The sequence below is a fragment of the Stegodyphus dumicola genome, chromosome 1 (genome assembly GCF_044657685.1).
Source record: "Stegodyphus dumicola isolate Sdum_Otavi_A_Nest chromosome 1, ASM4465768v1".
Lineage (NCBI taxonomy): Eukaryota > Metazoa > Arthropoda > Arachnida > Araneae > Eresidae > Stegodyphus > Stegodyphus dumicola.
In genome coordinates, this window is record NC_140768.1 from 126,559,847 (window position 1) to 126,580,427 (window position 20,581).

Genomic DNA, 20,581 nt, shown 5'->3' on the forward strand with positions numbered 1-20,581 from the left:
TTCTAATCCTCTAAAGACTTCGTGAATAAATCTTTGGAACGTTGCAGGAGCATTTTTTAAACCGAAACTCATTACATTAAATTCGTATAAACCGAAAGGAGTGATGATAGCCGTTTTACATTTGTCTTCTTCTGCAATGGGAATTTGAAAATAAGCTTTGAATAAATCAATTTTAGAAAAAATATTTGTACCTCTTAAAATATGATGAAAATCTTCAATGCGAGGAATTGGGTATCGATCAGGTATCGTCTGCGCATTCAATCGTCGGTAGTCTCTGCAAGGACGATATGAACCATCCTTTTTCGTAACAAGGTGCAAGGGGCTTGACCACTGGGAGTTTGATGGACGAATTATTCCATTGTCAAGCATAAATTTAAATTCCTCTTTAGCTATAGCTAAGCGTTTTGGATCGAGCTGTCGTGCCTTTGAATAAACGGGTTGACCATCAGTCGTAATAAAATGTGTAACACCATGTTTAATTTGTGTAGGAAAAAGGTTAGGTTTAGAAATTTCGGGATATTTCGACAGTAAATCGAAAATTTTTATGGATTTATTTAATGTGGTTACTGAGTAATCACTGGAAATAGCAGCGACATCACACTGGACACAAAGCTGTGTTACGCCATCAATTAATTTTTTCTTATTTATATCGATAAGCAATTTATATTTGTGAAGAAAGTCAGCTCCTAAAATACCTTTTGTGACATCAGCAATTATGAATGGAAACTGAAAATCACGACGTAATCCCAAATCAAGAGTTAGCGTTTTTATGCCATAAGTGGAAATATCTGTGCCATTAGCTGCATACAGTTTATATTCAGTTTTACATTTATTCTGTGAAGTAGCAGGAATTATGCTTACGTCAGCTCCGCTATCAATAAGAAAGTGCAAATTTGATCTTCGGTCACGAACGAATAAACGAAATTTGCGACAATCCTTCATATTTTCTGCAGCAGCGTTTGCCGCTGAACCTACTGCAGATTCGAGTTTTCCTGGTTTTTGAAATCGTTTTTTACCCAAGCACACGGAGGCTTGCATTTCTCTGGAATGCATTTTGCTCCAAAACGAAAGTGATAAAAACAAAATTTGCCAGTAGGGTCATATCGTTTACGAGATCGGCTTCGAGATCGTGAACGTGAATTACGTTAATCCGAGTCCCTGCGTCTTGAGCGAATGGTTATTTGATCAATTTTTTGTTCAAGAAAGGTAATTCTTTGTAACAAATCATTTGCGGGAACGGAAGGAGCATTAGTACTAAATACTTCTGGTTTCCGATTCATATCACTAATTTTATCTGCCATAGACGCTAACTTAGTTACATCTTCATCACTAACTAATAATATATTTTTTATGGAGTCAGGTAGCTTCTCCAGCCATAAAGTTTTGATTAGATTTTCAGACACATCTGTAGTAGCAACTGATCTCAACTTCTGCAAAAGTTGGCTTGGTTTCATGTCTCCAAGTTCGATACCAGTAATCAAACGTTTAATCCGGACATTTTCACTTTCTTTGAATAAATGTAATAACCTAATTTTAGCATCCGAATATTTTGTGGCACTATCGTTCGTTACAATGTCCCAAATATTTTCGACGAACTTAGGTTCAAGCTGTGAAACTAAATAATTAAATTTCGTTTCTTCTGAAACGATATTACTAATTTTAAAATGAGCTTCAACTTGAAAAAACCATATTTCCGGTTTATCAATCCAAAAAGGAGGTATTTTTACACTCGCCTTATGAAGCTCCGGTGACTGCATCGTATCTTTCATAGCAGTTTCAGAAGAGTCATTTGTTGACATTTCGAAAATTAATCAGGGTCACCACGATGTAGCCTTGGCTACTAATGTTTAAAATTAATTTATGACTAGGAACAGCATGAATTATAAACAAATAGCTAAGTTATTGCATTTTATTTTCCGGCTGTCGAAATGCGACGCTACGAGCAACGTTTTGAAACCAAAACCTAGCAATCATGAATCAGAACTAGAACTAGTTGCCATTCAGCATAAAGAAATTTAAATATAAATATGAATATTAACAAAATATTAAAGTTAATTTTATAAAATAATTAAACACATGAACAAATATATGAAATAAAAAATAATTATTTCTCATGCAATAACTGGGCCACTACATAGTGAGGTTGTATCAATTGAGAATTTTCCTCAGCTAAAATATATGCTGGTTTCAAGCGATCCAGGGATACATTAACATGTTTTCCTTTTATGCTAATAGTAAAATATTTGTCCTTGCGATCAATAACAGGAAATGGTCTTTCATAAGGAGGTTCCAAAGGTTTTTTTACCCGATCTATTCGCTGAAACACATGAGAACAAGTTTTTAAGTCTTTATGGACAAATATCTGTTCAGATGAATTTTTACGAATTAGTCTCGGTCCAACAACTTCCATCTGTTTCTGGAGTTTATTAGCAAAAGTCTCCGATGCTGTCTGGATACTTGGTTCGCTGAAAAACTCTCCAGGAAGTCTGAGACTCTGGCCATAAACTACTTGCGCGATAGAATGATTGGTATCTTCTTGAATAGCAGTACGCAAACCCAAAAGTACTGTTGGTAACGTGTCCGTCCAAGATATGTTGTTGTGGGCTTTGAATGCTGTTTTTAATGTTCGATGAAGGCGCTCAACTTTGCCATTAAACGAGGGGTGGTAGGCAGTAGTGTGTTGTAAATTGATGCCACAGATTTTGGACAAAGCTCGTAATGTATCACTTTTAAATTGGGATCCACGATCACTAATGAGTTTACTTGGCGTTCCGAAACGCGCAATCCAGTTGCTATAAAAGGCTCTTGCGACGTTCTCAGCGGAAATATTTTCTAAAGGAATTGCTTCCATCCAATTCGAAAATCTATCTATGCAAGTAAGACAATAAATATTCCCTTTAGATGGTGGAAGTGGTCCTATGAGATCGATATGGATGACAGAAAATCTTCCTGATGGTACTTCAAACTCACCTAATTTTGTTTTGGTGTGCCGACTGATTTTAGCTTTTTGGCAAGGAATGCAGGTTCTTGTCCACAACTGTACATCTTTTTTTATGTTAGGCCAAATGAATTTTGATGTCATTAATTTCATAGTCGATTTTATTCCTGGGTGTGATAAACCATGAATTCGTTGAAAGACGTGTTGTCTGAAAGCCTGAGGAATATACGGCCGAACATGTTTAGTTGATGTATCACACCACAAATATTTCCCCGAAGGTAGAGAACATTGGTTGAAATTCAAGGAAGTAGTGGTTTGCAAACTCTTCAGTTCTTCATCTTGAGTTTGTTCATCAGCTATTTTATCATAATCTATCGATGAAATTTCATTAACTCTAGATAATGTATCCGCCACAATATTATTCTCACCTTTTACATATTTGATATCAGTCGAAAACTGGGAGATGTATTGAAGTTGGCGAGCCTGTCTAGGTGTTGCTTTGTCACGTTTTTGACGAAAGGCGAATGTTAAGGACTTGTGATCTGTATAAATTGTAAATACTCTTCCTTCTAGATAATGCTTAAAGTGTCTAACTGAAAGATATATGCTTAATAGTTCTCTATCATAGGTGCTATATTTTTGCTGAGTATCACTTAATTTTTTAGAAAAAAATGCTATTGGCTTCCATGAGGAGTTTTCATATTGTTGCAACACTGAGCCAATCGCCATATCTGAAGCATCTGTAAATAACGCCAGAGGTAATTCAGAATTGGGAAAAGACAACAGTGCCGTGTTCACCAGGTCATTCTTGCACGTTTCAAACTGTTTTTCAGCTTCTTCAGTCCATTCGATTTTACGTTTGTCCCTCTTTTTAGCTCCTTTGAGATACGCATGTAACAATGCTTGATTCTTCGCTGCATCCTTTATATAACGACGATAAAAGTTAAGTATTCCAAGAAAAGTTCTAAGTTCATGAATTGTTTCTGGTCGTTTGTAGTTAGTAATAGCTTGAACTCTTTCTGGCAAAGGAACCCTTAAGTGTAATTAGGTAGCCTAGAAACTCAATTTGTGGAACAGCAAACACAGATTTTGAAACATTAATTCTTAACCCAAATGTATGTAATCTTTCGAAAACTAATTTAAGGTGATTTTCATGTTCTTCATGGGTACTGGATGCAATGAGTATATCGTCTAAACAGGGAAAAACGAATTCTAATCCTCTAAAGACTTCGTGAATAAATCTTTGGAACGTTGCAGGAGCATTTTTTAAACCGAAACTCATTACATTAAATTCGTATAAACCGAAAGGAGTGATGATAGCCGTTTTACATTTGTCTTCTTCTGCAATGGGAATTTGAAAATAAGCTTTGAATAAATCAATTTTAGAAAAAATATTTGTACCTCTTAAAATATGATGAAAATCTTCAATGCGAGGAATTGGGTATCGATCAGGTATCGTCTGCGCATTCAATCGTCGGTAGTCTCTGCAAGGACGATATGAACCATCCTTTTTCGTAACAAGGTGCAAGGGGCTTGACCACTGGGAGTTTGATGGACGAATTATTCCATTGTCAAGCATAAATTTAAATTCCTCTTTAGCTATAGCTAAGCGTTTTGGATCGAGCTGTCGTGCCTTTGAATAAACGGGTTGACCATCAGTCGTAATAAAATGTGTAACACCATGTTTAATTTGTGTAGGAAAAAGGTTAGGTTTAGAAATTTCGGGATATTTCGACAGTAAATCGAAAATTTTTATGGATTTATTTAATGTGGTTACTGAGTAATCACTGGAAATAGCAGCGACATCACACTGGACACAAAGCTGTGTTACGCCATCAATTAATTTTTTCTTATTTATATCGATAAGCAATTTATATTTGTGAAGAAAGTCAGCTCCTAAAATACCTTTTGTGACATCAGCAATTATGAATGGAAACTGAAAATCACGACGTAATCCCAAATCAAGAGTTAGCGTTTTTATGCCATAAGTGGAAATATCTGTGCCATTAGCTGCATACAGTTTATATTCAGTTTTACATTTATTCTGTGAAGTAGCAGGAATTATGCTTACGTCAGCTCCGCTATCAATAAGAAAGTGCAAATTTGATCTTCGGTCACGAACGAATAAACGAAATTTGCGACAATCCTTCATATTTTCTGCAGCAGCGTTTGCCGCTGAACCTACTGCAGATTCGAGTTTTCCTGGTTTTTGAAATCGTTTTTTACCCAAGCACACGGAGGCTTGCATTTCTCTGGAATGCATTTTGCTCCAAAACGAAAGTGATAAAAACAAAATTTGCCAGTAGGGTCATATCGTTTACGAGATCGGCTTCGAGATCGTGAACGTGAATTACGTAAATCCGAGTCCCTGCGTCTTGAGCGAATGGTTATTTGATCAATTTTTTGTTCAAGAAAGGTAATTCTTTGTAACAAATCATTTGCGGGAACGGAAGGAGCATTAGTACTAAATACTTCTGGTTTCCGATTCATATCACTAATTTTATCTGCCATAGACGCTAACTTAGTTACATCTTCATCACTAACTAATAATATATTTTTTATGGAGTCAGGTAGCTTCTCCAGCCATAAAGTTTTGATTAGATTTTCAGACACATCTGTAGTAGCAACTGATCTCAACTTCTGCAAAAGTTGGCTTGGTTTCATGTCTCCAAGTTCGATACCAGTAATCAAACGTTTAATCCGGACATTTTCACTTTCTTTGAATAAATGTAATAACCTAATTTTAGCATCCGAATATTTTGTGGCACTATCGTTCGTTACAATGTCCCAAATATTTTCGACGAACTTAGGTTCAAGCTGTGAAACTAAATAATTAAATTTCGTTTCTTCTGAAACGATATTACTAATTTTAAAATGAGCTTCAACTTGAAAAAACCATATTTCCGGTTTATCAATCCAAAAAGGAGGTATTTTTACACTCGCCTTATGAAGCTCCGGTGACTGCATCGTATCTTTCATAGCAGTTTCAGAAGAGTCATTTGTTGACATTTCGAAAATTAATCAGGGTCACCACGATGTAGCCTTGGCTACTAATGTTTAAAATTAATTTATGACTAGGAACAGCATGAATTATAAACAAATAGCTAAGTTATTGCATTTTATTTTCCGGCTGTCGAAATGCGACGCTACGAGCAACGTTTTGAAACCAAAACCTAGCAATCATGAATCAGAACTAGAACTAGTTGCCATTCAGCATAAAGAAATTTAAATATAAATATGAATATTAACAAAATATTAAAGTTAATTTTATAAAATAATTAAACACATGAACAAATATATGAAATAAAAAATAATTATTTCTCATGCAATAACTGGGCCACTACATAGTGAGGTTGTATCAATTGAGAATTTTCCTCAGCTAAAATATATGCTGGTTTCAAGCGATCCAGGGATACATTAACATGTTTTCCTTTTATGCTAATAGTAAAATATTTGTCCTTGCGATCAATAACAGGAAATGGTCTTTCATAAGGAGGTTCCAAAGGTTTTTTTACCCGATCTATTCGCTGAAACACATGAGAACAAGTTTTTAAGTCTTTATGGACAAATATCTGTTCAGATGAATTTTTACGAATTAGTCTCGGTCCAACAACTTCCATCTGTTTCTGGAGTTTATTAGCAAAAGTCTCCGATGCTGTCTGGATACTTGGTTCGCTGAAAAACTCTCCAGGAAGTCTGAGACTCTGGCCATAAACTACTTGCGCGATAGAATGATTGGTATCTTCTTGAATAGCAGTACGCAAACCCAAAAGTACTGTTGGTAACGTGTCCGTCCAAGATATGTTGTTGTGGGCTTTGAATGCTGTTTTTAATGTTCGATGAAGGCGCTCAACTTTGCCATTAAACGAGGGGTGGTAGGCAGTAGTGTGTTGTAAATTGATGCCACAGATTTTGGACAAAGCTCGTAATGTATCACTTTTAAATTGGGATCCACGATCACTAATGAGTTTACTTGGCGTTCCGAAACGCGCAATCCAGTTGCTATAAAAGGCTCTTGCGACGTTCTCAGCGGAAATATTTTCTAAAGGAATTGCTTCCATCCAATTCGAAAATCTATCTATGCAAGTAAGACAATAAATATTCCCTTTAGATGGTGGAAGTGGTCCTATGAGATCGATATGGATGACAGAAAATCTTCCTGATGGTACTTCAAACTCACCTAATTTTGTTTTGGTGTGCCGACTGATTTTAGCTTTTTGGCAAGGAATGCAGGTTCTTGTCCACAACTGTACATCTTTTTTTATGTTAGGCCAAATGAATTTTGATGTCATTAATTTCATAGTCGATTTTATTCCTGGGTGTGATAAACCATGAATTCGTTGAAAGACGTGTTGTCTGAAAGCCTGAGGAATATACGGCCGAACATGTTTAGTTGATGTATCACACCACAAATATTTCCCCGAAGGTAGAGAACATTGGTTGAAATTCAAGGAAGTAGTGGTTTGCAAACTCTTCAGTTCTTCATCTTGAGTTTGTTCATCAGCTATTTTATCATAATCTATCGATGAAATTTCATTAACTCTAGATAATGTATCCGCCACAATATTATTCTCACCTTTTACATATTTGATATCAGTCGAAAACTGGGAGATGTATTGAAGTTGGCGAGCCTGTCTAGGTGTTGCTTTGTCACGTTTTTGACGAAAGGCGAATGTTAAGGACTTGTGATCTGTATAAATTGTAAATACTCTTCCTTCTAGATAATGCTTAAAGTGTCTAACTGAAAGATATATGCTTAATAGTTCTCTATCATAGGTGCTATATTTTTGCTGAGTATCACTTAATTTTTTAGAAAAAAATGCTATTGGCTTCCATGAGGAGTTTTCATATTGTTGCAACACTGAGCCAATCGCCATATCTGAAGCATCTGTAAATAACGCCAGAGGTAATTCAGAATTGGGAAAAGACAACAGTGCCGTGTTCACCAGGTCATTCTTGCACGTTTCAAACTGTTTTTCAGCTTTTTCAGTCCATTCGATTTTACGTTTGTCCCTCTTTTTAGCTCCTTTGAGATACGCATGTAACAATGCTTGATTCTTCGCTGCATCCTTTATATAACGACGATAAAAGTTAAGTATTCCAAGAAAAGTTCTAAGTTCATGAATTGTTTCTGGTCGTTTGTAGTTAGTAATAGCTTGAACTCTTTCTGGCAAAGGAACCCTTAAGTGTAATTAGGTAGCCTAGAAACTCAATTTGTGGAACAGCAAACACAGATTTTGAAACATTAATTCTTAACCCAAATGTATGTAATCTTTCGAAAACTAATTTAAGGTGATTTTCATGTTCTTCATGGGTACTGGATGCAATGAGTATATCGTCTAAACAGGGAAAAACGAATTCTAATCCTCTAAAGACTTCGTGAATAAATCTTTGGAACGTTGCAGGAGCATTTTTTAAACCGAAACTCATTACATTAAATTCGTATAAACCGAAAAGAGTGATGATAGCCGTTTTACATTTGTCTTCTTCTGCAATGGGAATTTGAAAATAAGCTTTGAATAAATCAATTTTAGAAAAAATATTTGTACCTCTTAAAATATGATGAAAATCTTCAATGCGAGGAATTGGGTATCGATCAGGTATCGTCTGCGCATTCAATCGTCGGTAGTCTCTGCAAGGACGATATGAACCATCCTTTTTCGTAACAAGGTGCAAGGGGCTTGACCACTGGGAGTTTGATGGACGAATTATTCCATTGTCAAGCATAAATTTAAATTCCTCTTTAGCTATAGCTAAGCGTTTTGGATCGAGCTGTCGTGCCTTTGAATAAACGGGTTGACCATCAGTCGTAATAAAATGTGTAACACCATGTTTAATTTGTGTAGGAAAAAGGTTAGGTTTAGAAATTTCGGGATATTTCGACAGTAAATCGAAAATTTTTATGGATTTATTTAATGTGGTTACTGAGTAATCACTGGAAATAGCAGCGACATCACACTGGACACAAAGCTGTGTTACGCCATCAATTAATTTTTTCTTATTTATATCGATAAGCAATTTATATTTGTGAAGAAAGTCAGCTCCTAAAATACCTTTTGTGACATCAGCAATTATGAATGGAAACTGAAAATCACGACGTAATCCCAAATCAAGAGTTAGCGTTTTTATGCCATAAGTGGAAATATCTGTGCCATTAGCTGCATACAGTTTATATTCAGTTTTACATTTATTCTGTGAAGTAGCAGGAATTATGCTTACGTCAGCTCCGCTATCAATAAGAAAGTGCAAATTTGATCTTCGGTCACGAACGAATAAACGAAATTTGCGACAATCCTTCATATTTTCTGCAGCAGCGTTTGCCGCTGAACCTACTGCAGATTCGAGTTTTCCTGGTTTTTGAAATCGTTTTTTACCCAAGCACACGGAGGCTTGCATTTCTCTGGAATGCATTTTGCTCCAAAACGAAAGTGATAAAAACAAAATTTGCCAGTAGGGTCATATCGTTTACGAGATCGGCTTCGAGATCGTGAACGTGAATTACGTTAATCCGAGTCCCTGCGTCTTGAGCGAATGGTTATTTGATCAATTTTTTGTTCAAGAAAGGTAATTCTTTGTAACAAATCATTTGCGGGAACGGAAGGAGCATTAGTACTAAATACTTCTGGTTTCCGATTCATATCACTAATTTTATCTGCCATAGACGCTAACTTAGTTACATCTTCATCACTAACTAATAATATATTTTTTATGGAGTCAGGTAGCTTCTCCAGCCATAAAGTTTTGATTAGATTTTCAGACACATCTGTAGTAGCAACTGATCTCAACTTCTGCAAAAGTTGGCTTGGTTTCATGTCTCCAAGTTCGATACCAGTAATCAAACGTTTAATCCGGACATTTTCACTTTCTTTGAATAAATGTAATAACCTAATTTTAGCATCCGAATATTTTGTGGCACTATCGTTCGTTACAATGTCCCAAATATTTTCGACGAACTTAGGTTCAAGCTGTGAAACTAAATAATTAAATTTCGTTTCTTCTGAAACGATATTACTAATTTTAAAATGAGCTTCAACTTGAAAAAACCATATTTCCGGTTTATCAATCCAAAAAGGAGGTATTTTTACACTCGCCTTATGAAGCTCCGGTGACTGCATCGTATCTTTCATAGCAGTTTCAGAAGAGTCATTTGTTGACATTTCGAAAATTAATCAGGGTCACCACGATGTAGCCTTGGCTACTAATGTTTAAAATTAATTTATGACTAGGAACAGCATGAATTATAAACAAATAGCTAAGTTATTGCATTTTATTTTCCGGCTGTCGAAATGCGACGCTACGAGCAACGTTTTGAAACCAAAACCTAGCAATCATGAATCAGAACTAGAACTAGTTGCCATTCAGCATAAAGAAATTTAAATATAAATATGAATATTAACAAAATATTAAAGTTAATTTTATAAAATAATTAAACACATGAACAAATATATGAAATAAAAAATAATTATTTCTCATGCAATAACTGGGCCACTACATAGTGAGGTTGTATCAATTGAGAATTTTCCTCAGCTAAAATATATGCTGGTTTCAAGCGATCCAGGGATACATTAACATGTTTTCCTTTTATGCTAATAGTAAAATATTTGTCCTTGCGATCAATAACAGGAAATGGTCTTTCATAAGGAGGTTCCAAAGGTTTTTTTACCCGATCTATTCGCTGAAACACATGAGAACAAGTTTTTAAGTCTTTATGGACAAATATCTGTTCAGATGAATTTTTACGAATTAGTCTCGGTCCAACAACTTCCATCTGTTTCTGGAGTTTATTAGCAAAAGTCTCCGATGCTGTCTGGATACTTGGTTCGCTGAAAAACTCTCCAGGAAGTCTGAGACTCTGGCCATAAACTACTTGCGCGATAGAATGATTGGTATCTTCTTGAATAGCAGTACGCAAACCCAAAAGTACTGTTGGTAACGTGTCCGTCCAAGATATGTTGTTGTGGGCTTTGAATGCTGTTTTTAATGTTCGATGAAGGCGCTCAACTTTGCCATTAAACGAGGGGTGGTAGGCAGTAGTGTGTTGTAAATTGATGCCACAGATTTTGGACAAAGCTCGTAATGTATCACTTTTAAATTGGGATCCACGATCACTAATGAGTTTACTTGGCGTTCCGAAACGCGCAATCCAGTTGCTATAAAAGGCTCTTGCGACGTTCTCAGCGGAAATATTTTCTAAAGGAATTGCTTCCATCCAATTCGAAAATCTATCTATGCAAGTAAGACAATAAATATTCCCTTTAGATGGTGGAAGTGGTCCTATGAGATCGATATGGATGACAGAAAATCTTCCTGATGGTACTTCAAACTCACCTAATTTTGTTTTGGTGTGCCGACTGATTTTAGCTTTTTGGCAAGGAATGCAGGTTCTTGTCCACAACTGTACATCTTTTTTTATGTTAGGCCAAATGAATTTTGATGTCATTAATTTCATAGTCGATTTTATTCCTGGGTGTGATAAACCATGAATTCGTTGAAAGACGTGTTGTCTGAAAGCCTGAGGAATATACGGCCGAACATGTTTAGTTGATGTATCACACCACAAATATTTCCCCGAAGGTAGAGAACATTGGTTGAAATTCAAGGAAGTAGTGGTTTGCAAACTCTTCAGTTCTTCATCTTGAGTTTGTTCATCAGCTATTTTATCATAATCTATCGATGAAATTTCATTAACTCTAGATAATGTATCCGCCACAATATTATTCTCACCTTTTACATATTTGATATCAGTCGAAAACTGGGAGATGTATTGAAGTTGGCGAGCCTGTCTAGGTGTTGCTTTGTCACGTTTTTGACGAAAGGCGAATGTTAAGGACTTGTGATCTGTATAAATTGTAAATACTCTTCCTTCTAGATAATGCTTAAAGTGTCTAACTGAAAGATATATGCTTAATAGTTCTCTATCATAGGTGCTATATTTTTGCTGAGTATCACTTAATTTTTTAGAAAAAAATGCTATTGGCTTCCATGAGGAGTTTTCATATTGTTGCAACACTGAGCCAATCGCCATATCTGAAGCATCTGTAAATAACGCCAGAGGTAATTCAGAATTGGGAAAAGACAACAGTGCCGTGTTCACCAGGTCATTCTTGCACGTTTCAAACTGTTTTTCAGCTTCTTCAGTCCATTCGATTTTACGTTTGTCCCTCTTTTTAGCTCCTTTGAGATACGCATGTAACAATGCTTGATTCTTCGCTGCATCCTTTATATAACGACGATAAAAGTTAAGTATTCCAAGAAAAGTTCTAAGTTCATGAATTGTTTCTGGTCGTTTGTAGTTAGTAATAGCTTGAACTCTTTCTGGCAAAGGAACCCTTAAGTGTAATTAGGTAGCCTAGAAACTCAATTTGTGGAACAGCAAACACAGATTTTGAAACATTAATTCTTAACCCAAATGTATGTAATCTTTCGAAAACTAATTTAAGGTGATTTTCATGTTCTTCATGGGTACTGGATGCAATGAGTATATCGTCTAAACAGGGAAAAACGAATTCTAATCCTCTAAAGACTTCGTGAATAAATCTTTGGAACGTTGCAGGAGCATTTTTTAAACCGAAACTCATTACATTAAATTCGTATAAACCGAAAGGAGTGATGATAGCCGTTTTACATTTGTCTTCTTCTGCAATGGGAATTTGAAAATAAGCTTTGAATAAATCAATTTTAGAAAAAATATTTGTACCTCTTAAAATATGATGAAAATCTTCAATGCGAGGAATTGGGTATCGATCAGGTATCGTCTGCGCATTCAATCGTCGGTAGTCTCTGCAAGGACGATATGAACCATCCTTTTTCGTAACAAGGTGCAAGGGGCTTGACCACTGGGAGTTTGATGGACGAATTATTCCATTGTCAAGCATAAATTTAAATTCCTCTTTAGCTATAGCTAAGCGTTTTGGATCGAGCTGTCGTGCCTTTGAATAAACGGGTTGACCATCAGTCGTAATAAAATGTGTAACACCATGTTTAATTTGTGTAGGAAAAAGGTTAGGTTTAGAAATTTCGGGATATTTCGACAGTAAATCGAAAATTTTTATGGATTTATTTAATGTGGTTACTGAGTAATCACTGGAAATAGCAGCGACATCACACTGGACACAAAGCTGTGTTACGCCATCAATTAATTTTTTCTTATTTATATCGATAAGCAATTTATATTTGTGAAGAAAGTCAGCTCCTAAAATACCTTTTGTGACATCAGCAATTATGAATGGAAACTGAAAATCACGACGTAATCCCAAATCAAGAGTTAGCGTTTTTATGCCATAAGTGGAAATATCTGTGCCATTAGCTGCATACAGTTTATATTCAGTTTTACATTTATTCTGTGAAGTAGCAGGAATTATGCTTACGTCAGCTCCGCTATCAATAAGAAAGTGCAAATTTGATCTTCGGTCACGAACGAATAAACGAAATTTGCGACAATCCTTCATATTTTCTGCAGCAGCGTTTGCCGCTGAACCTACTGCAGATTCGAGTTTTCCTGGTTTTTGAAATCGTTTTTTACCCAAGCACACGGAGGCTTGCATTTCTCTGGAATGCATTTTGCTCCAAAACGAAAGTGATAAAAACAAAATTTGCCAGTAGGGTCATATCGTTTACGAGATCGGCTTCGAGATCGTGAACGTGAATTACGTAAATCCGAGTCCCTGCGTCTTGAGCGAATGGTTATTTGATCAATTTTTTGTTCAAGAAAGGTAATTCTTTGTAACAAATCATTTGCGGGAACGGAAGGAGCATTAGTACTAAATACTTCTGGTTTCCGATTCATATCACTAATTTTATCTGCCATAGACGCTAACTTAGTTACATCTTCATCACTAACTAATAATATATTTTTTATGGAGTCAGGTAGCTTCTCCAGCCATAAAGTTTTGATTAGATTTTCAGACACATCTGTAGTAGCAACTGATCTCAACTTCTGCAAAAGTTGGCTTGGTTTCATGTCTCCAAGTTCGATACCAGTAATCAAACGTTTAATCCGGACATTTTCACTTTCTTTGAATAAATGTAATAACCTAATTTTAGCATCCGAATATTTTGTGGCACTATCGTTCGTTACAATGTCCCAAATATTTTCGACGAACTTAGGTTCAAGCTGTGAAACTAAATAATTAAATTTCGTTTCTTCTGAAACGATATTACTAATTTTAAAATGAGCTTCAACTTGAAAAAACCATATTTCCGGTTTATCAATCCAAAAAGGAGGTATTTTTACACTCGCCTTATGAAGCTCCGGTGACTGCATCGTATCTTTCATAGCAGTTTCAGAAGAGTCATTTGTTGACATTTCGAAAATTAATCAGGGTCACCACGATGTAGCCTTGGCTACTAATGTTTAAAATTAATTTATGACTAGGAACAGCATGAATTATAAACAAATAGCTAAGTTATTGCATTTTATTTTCCGGCTGTCGAAATGCGACGCTACGAGCAACGTTTTGAAACCAAAACCTAGCAATCATGAATCAGAACTAGAACTAGTTGCCATTCAGCATAAAGAAATTTAAATATAAATATGAATATTAACAAAATATTAAAGTTAATTTTATAAAATAATTAAACACATGAACAAATATATGAAATAAAAAATAATTATTTCTCATGCAATAACTGGGCCACTACATAGTGAGGTTGTATCAATTGAGAATTTTCCTCAGCTAAAATATATGCTGGTTTCAAGCGATCCAGGGATACATTAACATGTTTTCCTTTTATGCTAATAGTAAAATATTTGTCCTTGCGATCAATAACAGGAAATGGTCTTTCATAAGGAGGTTCCAAAGGTTTTTTTACCCGATCTATTCGCTGAAACACATGAGAACAAGTTTTTAAGTCTTTATGGACAAATATCTGTTCAGATGAATTTTTACGAATTAGTCTCGGTCCAACAACTTCCATCTGTTTCTGGAGTTTATTAGCAAAAGTCTCCGATGCTGTCTGGATACTTGGTTCGCTGAAAAACTCTCCAGGAAGTCTGAGACTCTGGCCATAAACTACTTGCGCGATAGAATGATTGGTATCTTCTTGAATAGCAGTACGCAAACCCAAAAGTACTGTTGGTAACGTGTCCGTCCAAGATATGTTGTTGTGGGCTTTGAATGCTGTTTTTAATGTTCGATGAAGGCGCTCAACTTTGCCATTAAACGAGGGGTGGTAGGCAGTAGTGTGTTGTAAATTGATGCCACAGATTTTGGACAAAGCTCGTAATGTATCACTTTTAAATTGGGATCCACGATCACTAATGAGTTTACTTGGCGTTCCGAAACGCGCAATCCAGTTGCTATAAAAGGCTCTTGCGACGTTCTCAGCGGAAATATTTTCTAAAGGAATTGCTTCCATCCAATTCGAAAATCTATCTATGCAAGTAAGACAATAAATATTCCCTTTAGATGGTGGAAGTGGTCCTATGAGATCGATATGGATGACAGAAAATCTTCCTGATGGTACTTCAAACTCACCTAATTTTGTTTTGGTGTGCCGACTGATTTTAGCTTTTTGGCAAGGAATGCAGGTTCTTGTCCACAACTGTACATCTTTTTTTATGTTAGGCCAAATGAATTTTGATGTCATTAATTTCATAGTCGATTTTATTCCTGGGTGTGATAAACCATGAATTCGTTGAAAGACGTGTTGTCTGAAAGCCTGAGGAATATACGGCCGAACATGTTTAGTTGATGTATCACACCACAAATATTTCCCCGAAGGTAGAGAACATTGGTTGAAATTCAAGGAAGTAGTGGTTTGCAAACTCTTCAGTTCTTCATCTTGAGTTTGTTCATCAGCTATTTTATCATAATCTATCGATGAAATTTCATTAACTCTAGATAATGTATCCGCCACAATATTATTCTCACCTTTTACATATTTGATATCAGTCGAAAACTGGGAGATGTATTGAAGTTGGCGAGCCTGTCTAGGTGTTGCTTTGTCACGTTTTTGACGAAAGGCGAATGTTAAGGACTTGTGATCTGTATAAATTGTAAATACTCTTCCTTCTAGATAATGCTTAAAGTGTCTAACTGAAAGATATATGCTTAATAGTTCTCTATCATAGGTGCTATATTTTTGCTGAGTATCACTTAATTTTTTAGAAAAAAATGCTATTGGCTTCCATGAGGAGTTTTCATATTGTTGCAACACTGAGCCAATCGCCATATCTGAAGCATCTGTAAATAACGCCAGAGGTAATTCAGAATTGGGAAAAGACAACAGTGCCGTGTTCACCAGGTCATTCTTGCACGTTTCAAACTGTTTTTCAGCTTTTTCAGTCCATTCGATTTTACGTTTGTCCCTCTTTTTAGCTCCTTTGAGATACGCATGTAACAATGCTTGATTCTTCGCTGCATCCTTTATATAACGACGATAAAAGTTAAGTATTCCAAGAAAAGTTCTAAGTTCATGAATTGTTTCTGGTCGTTTGTAGTTAGTAATAGCTTGAACTCTTTCTGGCAAAGGAACCCTTAAGTGTAATTAGGTAGCCTAGAAACTCAATTTGTGGAACAGCAAACACAGATTTTGAAACATTAATTCTTAACCCAAATGTATGTAATCTTTCGAAAACTAATTTAAGGTGATTTTCATGTTCTTCATGGGTACTGGATGCAATGAGTATATCGTCTAAACAGGGAAAAACGAATTCTAATCCTCTAAAGACTTCGTGAATAAATCTTTGGAACGTTGCAGGAGCATTTTTTAAACCGAAACTCATTACATTAAATTCGTATAAACCGAAAGGAGTGATGATAGCCGTTTTACATTTGTCTTCTTCTGCAATGGGAATTTGAAAATAAGCTTTGAATAAATCAATTTTAGAAAAAATATTTGTACCTCTTAAAATATGATGAAAATCTTCAATGCGAGGAATTGGGTATCGATCAGGTATCGTCTGCGCATTCAATCGTCGGTAGTCTCTGCAAGGACGATATGAACCATCCTTTTTCGTTACAAGGTGCAAGGGGCTTGACCACTGGGAGTTTGATGGACGAATTATTCCATTGTCAAGCATAAATTTAAATTCCTCTTTAGCTATAGCTAAGCGTTTTGGATCGAGCTGTCGTGCCTTTGAATAAACGGGTTGACCATCAGTCGTAATAAAATGTGTAACACCATGTTTAATTTGTGTAGGAAAAAGGTTAGGTTTAGAAATTTCGGGATATTTCGACAGTAAATCGAAAATTTTTATGGATTTATTTAATGTGGTTACTGAGTAATCACTGGAAATAGCAGCGACATCACACTGGACACAAAGCTGTGTTACGCCATCAATTAATTTTTTCTTATTTATATCGATAAGCAATTTATATTTGTGAAGAAAGTCAGCTCCTAAAATACCTTTTGTGACATCAGCAATTATGAATGGAAACTGAAAATCACGACGTAATCCCAAATCAAGAGTTAGCGTTTTTATGCCATAAGTGGAAATATCTGTGCCATTAGCTGCATACAGTTTATATTCAGTTTTACATTTATTCTGTGAAGTAGCAGGAATTATGCTTACGTCAGCTCCGCTATCAATAAGAAAGTGCAAATTTGATCTTCGGTCACGAACGAATAAACGAAATTTGCGACAATCCTTCATATTTTCTGCAGCAGCGTTTGCCGCTGAACCTACTGCAGATTCGAGTTTTCCTGGTTTTTGAAATCGTTTTTTACCCAAGCACACGGAGGCTTGCATTTCTCTGGAATGCATTTTGCTCCAAAACGAAAGTGATAAAAACAAAATTTGCCAGTAGGGTCATATCGTTTACGAGATCGGCTTCGAGATCGTGAACGTGAATTACGTAAATACGAGTCCCTGCGTCTTGAGCGAATGGTTATTTGATCAATTTTTTGTTCAAGAAAGGTAATTCTTTGTAACAAATCATTTGCGGGAACGGAAGGAGCATTAGTACTAAATACTTCTGGTTTCCGATTCATATCACTAATTTTATCTGCCATAGACGCTAACTTAGTTACATCTTCATCACTAACTAATAATATATTTTTTATGGAGTCAGGTAGCTTCTCCAGCCATAAAGTTTTGATTAGATTTTCAGACACATCTGTAGTAGCAACTGATCTCAACTTCTGCAAAAGTTGGCTTGGTTTCATGTCTCCAAGTTCGATACCAGTAATCAAACGTTTAATCCGGACATTTTCACTTTCTTTGAATAAATGTAATAACCTAATTTTAGCATCCGAATATTTTGTGGCACTATCGTTCGTTACAATGTCCCAAATATTTTCGACGAACTTAGGTTCAAGCTGTGAAACTAAATAATTAAATTTCGTTTCTTCTGAAACGATATTACTAATTTTAAAATGAGCTTCAACTTGAAAAAACCATATTTCCGGTTTATCAATCCAAAAAGGAGGTATTTTTACACTCGCCTTATGAAGCTCCGGTGACTGCATCGTATCTTTCATAGCAGTTTCAGAAGAGTCATTTGTTGACATTTCGAAAATTAATCAGGGTCACCACGATGTAGCCTTGGCTACTAATGTTTAAAATTAATTTATGACTAGGAACAGCATGAATTATAAACAAATAGCTAAGTTATTGCATTTTATTTTCCGGCTGTCGAAATGCGACGCTACGAGCAACGTTTTGAAACCAAAACCTAGCAATCATGAATCAGAACTAGAACTAGTTGCCATTCAGCATAAAGAAATTTAAATATAAATATGAATATTAACAAAATATTAAAGTTAATTTTATAAAATAATTAAACACATGAACAAATATATGAAATAAAAAATAATTATTTCTCATGCAATAACTGGGCCACTACATAGTGAGGTTGTATCAATTGAGAATTTTCCTCAGCTAAAATATATGCTGGTTTCAAGCGATCCAGGGATACATTAACATGTTTTCCTTTTATGCTAATAGTAAAATATTTGTCCTTGCGATCAATAACAGGAAATGGTCTTTCATAAGGAGGTTCCAAAGGTTTTTTTACCCGATCTATTCGCTGAAACACATGAGAACAAGTTTTTAAGTCTTTATGGACAAATATCTGTTCAGATGAATTTTTACGAATTAGTCTCGGTCCAACAACTTCCATCTGTTTCTGGAGTTTATTAGCAAAAGTCTCCGATGCTGTCTGGATACTTGGTTCGCTGAAAAACTCTCCAGGAAGTCTGAGACTCTGGCCATAAACTACTTGCGCGATAGAATGATTGGTATCTTCTTGAATAGCAGTACGCAAACCCAAAAGTACTGTTGGTAACGTGTCCGTCCAAGATATGTTGTTGTGGGCTTTGCATGCTGTTTTTAATGTTCGATGAAGGCGCTCAACTTTGCCATTAAACGAGGGGTGGTAGGCAGTAGTGTGTTGTAAATTGATGCCACAGATTTTGGACAAAGCTCGTAATGTATCACTTTTAAATTGGGATCCACGATCACTAATGAGTTTACTTGGCGTTCCGAAACGCGCAATCCAGTTGCTATAAAAGGCTCTTGCGACGTTCTCAGCGGAAATATTTTCTAAAGGAATTGCTTCCATCCAATTCGAAAATCTATCTATGCAAGTAAGACAATAAATATTCCCTTTAGATGGTGGAAGTGGTCCTATGAGATCGATATGGATGACAGAAAATCTTCCTGATGGTACTTCAAACTCACCTAATTTTGTTTTGGTGTGCCGACTGATTTTAGCTTTTTGGCAAGGAATGCAGGTTCTTGTCCACAACTGTACATCTTTTTTTATGTTAGGCCAAATGAATTTTGATGTCATTAATTTCATAGTCGATTTTATTCCTGGGTGTGATAAACCATGAATTCGTTGAAAGACGTGTTGTCTGAAAGCCTGAGGAATATACGGCCGAACATGTTTAGTTGATGTATCACACCACAAATATTTCCCCGAAGGTAGAGAACATTGGTTGAAATTCAAGGAAGTAGTGGTTTGCAAACTCTTCAGTTCTTCATCTTGAGTTTGTTCATCAGCTATTTTATCATAATCTATCGATGAAATTTCATTAACTCTAGATAATGTATCCGCCACAATATTATTCTCACCTTTTACATATTTGATATCAGTCGAAAACTGGGAGATGTATTGAAGTTGGCGAGCCTGTCTAGGTGTTGCTTTGTCACGTTTTTGACGAAAGGCGAATGTTAAGGACTTGTGATCTGTATAAATTGTAAATACTCTTCCTTCTAGATAATGCTTAAAGTGTCTAACTGAAAGATATATGCTTAATAGTTCTCTATCATAGGTGCTATATTTTTGCTGAGTATCACTTAATTTTTTAGAAAAAAATGCTATTGGCTTCCATGAGGAGTTTTCATATTGTTGCAACACTGAGCCAATCGCCATATCTGAAGCATCTGTAAATAACGCCAGAGGTAATTCAGAATTGGGAAAAGACAACAGTGCCGTGTTCACCAGGTCATTCTTGCACGTTTCAAACTGTTTTTCAGCTTTTTCAGTCCATTCGATTTTACGTTTGTCCCTCTTTTTAGCTCCTTTGAGATACGCATGTAACAATGCTTGATTCTTCGCTGCATCCTTTATATAACGACGATAAAAGTTAAGTATTCCAAGAAAAGTTCTAAGTTCATGAATTGTTTCTGGTCGTTTGTAGTTAGTAATAGCTTGAACTCTTTCTGGCAAAGGAACCCTTAAGTGTAATTAGGTA